General features: G+C 38.5%; 1 pseudogene; it reads right to left on the bottom strand.

Annotated features, from left to right (window-relative positions):
• Positions 1-2,527: 2,527 nt before the first annotated feature.
• LOC101348199 (heat shock cognate 71 kDa protein-like) lies at positions 2,528-5,188 on the bottom strand (annotated as a pseudogene).
• Positions 5,189-6,000: the final 812 nt, after the last annotated feature.

Here is a 6,000-nt window from a genome sequence, read left to right as displayed (position 1 = left end):
GGGTTTTGGATTGTCTAGCACTGTCTGCCTATTGATGTGTTCCATGTTCAGGTTTAAAATACTCGCTCTATCTTGAAGGGTTCCAGTACCTCTTTTGGAAGACTATGAGGTGCTTCCTAGACATGGAAGTTCTAAACATGGTAGTTAGTATGTGATTGTGGTTGGATCAGTTCTGCCTCTTCATAAAGCCTGGGAGTGTTGACTGTTGTCAATATGTGAAGATCTTTTTTAGAACTGAGTCACACAATGTCTCTTAATCAACAGGTAGCAGCTCTTAATGTCAGTTCAGGAACACCCTGAAAGTTCCACTGATATCTTTTTTACAATTTAGTTCTTTAAATATACTCTGAATTGATGAAACCCGTGGACTGCTGGGACTTTGTTGATGGCATTAAAAGATGGCTGTGTGATGTTAGCTGCAGAGGCATGAGTACTGTCAGGGGACCTAAATAATTCAGTTAATTTTCAAGGCACGATTAAAAGCAATTGCAGAGGACTGAAAGGACTATTGAGTTAAACAATTATATCACTTAGGAAAATGTGTGTGTCTGTGGGTGTGTGTTTGTGTATGTAGAGGGAAAGAGAGAATTGGAGGTGAAGGAGCCAGCAAATGACAAAGAGGAAGAGACAGTCAAGGTAACAGTGTTTTGCTATAGACTTTCCAGTTATTTTGAGAATCGGTGTTTGGGGAACATAACAGAATTTATTTCAAAGTCAAGTGATAGTGGCGTTCTCACTGAAGTATAATGTAAATTGAAGATGTGGCATGTCAGTTTCTGACATACTACTTGATGCTTCAAAGAAACTAAAATGGGAAGGAATAGATTTCTAGATGGATAGACTTCTTCTTTAGTATACCTAAAGTAGGAAATAAAAGAACTGTTATGATGGCGCTTAATATTTTATCTTAGTGGAAGACCTAATGGAGAAGTGAATTAAGTTTTGAGCAAGTAAAGTATGCACCTGATTTTTTAAAATTGGAATATATTTACTTGGCATAAGATCCAACTTCCTTTTCCCTATCCATTTTCATATTCTGTCCTGCTTCTTGCAGGAAAAAATACTTTGAACTCTGTTGGATATTTTTACTGAAACCTAATTTTATTTAAAAATGTACTCTGATGCAGATACTTCTTAATCAATTTTAAACATTATATATAGACTTTTTACTATGAAAAATGAGTACATAGCTCATCTACAAAATAACCTTTCTTCCCTTCCCTCCCCTATTCTCCATATATAGTTATGTCATTATTTGTAATTCCTCTCTTGAAAATCTTTAAGTAAATTTCCTTGGTAAATATAAGTAATGTACTTGCATATCTATTTCTTTTCCCATCAATTATGCAGAGTATCTATGGCAGATGCCGTTGGATCTTTACATAGCAGGTATTTTCCCCTCCCCCTTTCTTGCTGGATTACAGAATTCTTATTTTATTCTACTTAAGCTTTATGTGCCACATCTGGAAAATGTAGGCAATAATAACAATGATCTCATGGCTGATGTGAAGATTAAATGAGTATACTTGCCCAAAATAGTGCCTGCTACAGTAAACGCTTAATTGTTGTTGTTGTCGCGTTCGACTTGACATAGGTAGAACTGCCACATAAGGTTTCCAAGGTTGATATCATTATGGAAGCAGATTGCCACATCTTTCTGCCATGAAACAGCTGGTGGGTTTGAACTACCGACCATTTGATTATCAGCGGTGGGCTTAACCATTATGCTACCAGGACTCCTTAAATGCTCAGTAACAGTTACTTATATTTATTATTATCATTATTCAGGAAGCAATTTAATCAGAGAATGTGGGATCCTTGTCAGCCTCAGAGGAAGAATTCAAATTTGTAGGCCAGACATGAGAATGACATTTCTTTTTGTCAGTAATTAGTTTAGGAGTGAACATATACCCTATTTGGCCAATTAGATGTTTTGGGAAGCCCACTAGAGGGAAAGGTGGCATCTAGCTTTTTTTTTTTTTTTTCCCTGAGAAAGAAGATCACATAAAGAAAAAACAATATTTGCTCCATCCTTGCATTCTGCACAGGATGATCCCATATGAGAATGATGCTTAGACCTGTGGAAGATTTTGTGGGAAAAATTGCTAATTTACTAAGGATGACAGAGAAGAAAGAGAAAACCTGGTCCTTGATAACATGAGTGAGTCTTGAAAAAGCTCTGGGAAAGTGTAATGCCAGACATTTTGTTAAATAAATACATAGCTTTATGGTTTATGTCAGTTTTAATTGGCTAGTCTCTTACTTGAAACTGAAAATATATTTTTATAGTGCCAATTTTAAATACAGTTTTATTTAAGACATTGCGTTTTTCACTGACAATACAGTGCTAGTAAAGTGCAGTGTGACTTCCTTTCCCTGTGCATATCCCATAGTCAAGCATTGAGAATACCTAGAAATTTAGTATAGCAGTATCACTTTTAAAACTGCCACTGAACGTGCTACAAATTTGAGTCCTTCAATTTTTTACTGTGGAACAATGCTAAAGTATCTCTACTCAGAGACTGGCTTAATCAACTTGTTCAACGGTGGGTCCAGAAGAGGCACCACCAGATGGAGGAGCTCCACCACCAGGGAAGCCCCCACACATTCCTCCAGGCATGCTTCCAGCACTCTGGTACAGTTTGGTAATGATGGGGTTGCAGACTTTCTCCAGCTCTTTCTGCTGATGTTCAAATTCTTCTTTCTTCGCCTTCTGATTCTTATCAAGCCAGTTTATAATTTCACTAAACTTGTGAAGAATCGTCTGTTTGTCCTCATCATTGATCTTGCCTTGAAGTTTTTCATCTTCAACTGTTGCCTTCACGTTGAATGCATAGGATTCAAGTGAATTCTTAGAAGTCACCTTGTCTCTCTGTTTCTCCTCTCCAGGTTTGTACTTCTCAGCTTCCTGAACCACAGGCTCAGTGTCTTCTTTACTCAAGCGGCCCTTGTCATTAGTGATGGTAATCTTGTTCTCTTTTCCAGTACTCTTATCCACAGCAGAGACATTAAGAATGCCATTGACATCAATATCGAAAGTGACCTCGATCTGAGGAAGACCACAGGGTGCAGGAGGTATGCTAGTGAGTTCAAACTTGCCAAGCAGGTTGTTATCCTTGGTCATGACACGCTCACCTTCATAAACCTGAATGAGCACATAGGCTGGTTGTCGAATAGGTTGTGAAGGTCTGTGTCGGCTTGGTAAGAATGGTAGTATGGCACTTGATGAAGACAGTCATGACTCCATCAGCAGTTTCAATACCAAGATAAAGAGGAGTGACATCCAAGAGCAGCAAATCTTGCACATTTTCAGATTTGTCTCCAGATAAGATGGCTGCCTGGACAGCTGCACATTAAGCAACAGCCTCATCAGGGTTGATGCACTTGTTCAATTCTTTTCCATTGAAGAAATCCTGAAGAAGTTTCTGAATCTTGGGAATACAGCTAGAACCACCCACCAGGACAATGTCATGGATCTGTGACTTGTCTAAGTTGGCATCCCTAAGGGCTTTCTCAACAAGGTCCAGGTGTCATGGAATAGGCCAGCATTCAATTCTTCAAATCTTGGGCTGGTAATGGAGATATAGAAGTAGAACTGCATAGAGAGACTCGATCTGGGTGCTGAAAGAGAGAGTGTGGTTTGTACATTCACAAGCAGTGTGGAGGCAAGAATCAGTCCTTCTTGCTCTCACTGATGTTCTTATGCTTACACTCGAATTCGGCAATAAAATGGTTCACCATTCTTTTTTTAATTTATTTTTATATGTTATTTTACTTTAGACGAAGATTTATAGAACAAACTAGCTTCTCATTAAACTATTAATATACATTTTTTTTGTGTGACATTGGTTGTCAACCCCACGAAGTGTCAACACTCTCCCCTTCTTGACCTTAGGTTCCCCATTACCAGCTTTCCTGTTCCCTCTGCCTTCTCGTCCTTGCGTCTGGGCTGGTGTGTCATTTATTCTCGTTTTGTTTTATGAGCCCATCTAATCTTTGGCTGAAGGGTGAACCTCAGGAGTGACTTCATTACTGAGCTAAAAGGGTGTCCAGGGGCCATACTCTAGGGGTTACTTCAGTCTCTGTCAGACCAGTAAGACTGGTCTTTTTTTTTTTTTTTTTCCTGTGAGTTAGAATTTTGTTCAACATTTTTTTTTCCAGCCCTGTCAGGGACCGTGTATTGTGATTCCTGTCAGAGCAGTTGGTGGTGGTAGCTGAGCAACCATCTAGTTGTGCTACACTCAGTTTGGTGGAGGCTATGGTACTTGTGGTCCGTTAGTCTTTCGGACTAGTCTTTCCCTTGTGTTTTTGGTTTTCTTCATTCTCCCTTGCTCCAGAGGGGGTAGGATCAGTGGAGTACCTCAGATGGCTGCTCACAAGCTTTTAAGACCCTAGATGTTACTAACCAAAGTAGAATGTAGAATATTTTCTTTATAAACTATGTTATGCCAATTGAGCTAGATGTTCCCCGAGAACATGGTCCCCACAGAATGGTTCACCATTCTGTTGTCAAAGTCTTCTCCACCTAAGTGGGTGTCTCCAGCTGTGGACTTGTCTTCAAAGATTCCATCTTCAATAGTGCCACATCCTAAGTCAAAGATCAGCACATTTCCTTCAGCACCAACTTTTTTGTTTAAGCCATAAGCAATAGCAGCAGCAGTTGGCTCATTGATGATTCTCAGTACATTGAGGCCAGCAATGGTTTTCCACATCTTTGGTAGCCTGACACTGAGAGTCGTTAAAGTAGGTTGGTACGGTGACAACAGCATTGGTAACAGTCTTTCCAAGGTAGATTCCTGCAATTTACTTCATCTTTGTCAGAACTATAGATGACACTTCCTCTAGGTAGAGACTTGGTCTCTCCTTTATATTCTACTTAGACCTTGGGCCTGCCTGTATCGTTCACCACCATGTTGGGCCAACGCTTCATATCAGACCGGACAACAGCATCATCAAATCTTTGTTCAATCAGACGTTTGCCATGAAAAACCATGTTAATGGAATTCATTACAATTTGATTCTTTGTGGCATCACCAATCAATCGTTCGGTATCAGTAAAAGCAACGTTGTTTGGGAAGGTTTGGTTGCCCTGATCATTTGCAATTATCCCCTTTTTTCCATGCTGGAAGACACCCACACAGGAGTAGGTGGTACCAAGATCAATGCCAACTGCAGGTCCCTTAGACATGATTGCTTAGAGTAGGTCTTGGCTTGTTGACAAAAGAAATGCAGTGTGGAGAGTTGCCATATTCCATGAGCAAAGCTGAAAATATTTTTAATATATATTATCACTTGATGTCTAAATTCTCTTCTGCTCTCCTCGCCTTCTCCTTTCCAACTTTATTTATTTGCTCTGTTATTTTACCTTTTCAAGGTACATTAATGAAGACGTAACTTCACATAGAAAAATATTGTGGGATTAAAGTGAAGTAATTAGATGGTAATTCATAGCCATAAGTAAAATTAAAAATAAATAAGATGTATCAGGGCTTTATTTCTCTTTGTGGTAGAATAATATTCTATTTTATGTATACAACATTTTATTTATCCATTCATTTGTTGATGGGGATTTAGGTTGTTTCCACCTTTTTGTTATTGTGAATAGTGTTGCAATGAACATGTGGTGTACATTTATCTGTTGGCATCCCTGCTTTTAAGTCTCACTGAATTGCATACGTGCAAAAATGTTGAATTGGCAAATGTTGTGTTATCTATACATTTACAATAATAAAAATTTTCATGTAAATATAAATAAATAAATATTAGTGTACAAGTAAAAAGGTCAGAAATAAAATATCATAAAAACCAAAGAAAGTTGAAGAAGTAATAAATGTTGTTGTTGTTAGGTGTCATCACATCTGTTCTGACTCAACAGAATGAAATACTGCCCTGATCCTGGGCCATTCTCACAATTTTTGCTGTATTTGATCCCATTGTTGCATTCACTGTATCTATCCATCTTGTTGCGGGTCTTTCTCTTTTTTGCTGACCCTGTACTTT

Source organism: Trichechus manatus, unplaced genomic scaffold, assembly GCF_000243295.1.
Source record: "Trichechus manatus latirostris isolate Lorelei unplaced genomic scaffold, TriManLat1.0 scaffold00139, whole genome shotgun sequence".
Taxonomy (NCBI): Eukaryota; Metazoa; Chordata; class Mammalia; order Sirenia; family Trichechidae; genus Trichechus; species Trichechus manatus.
The sequence above is the reverse complement of the archived record's forward strand: the minus strand, read 5'-3'. Positions and strand labels throughout refer to the sequence as shown.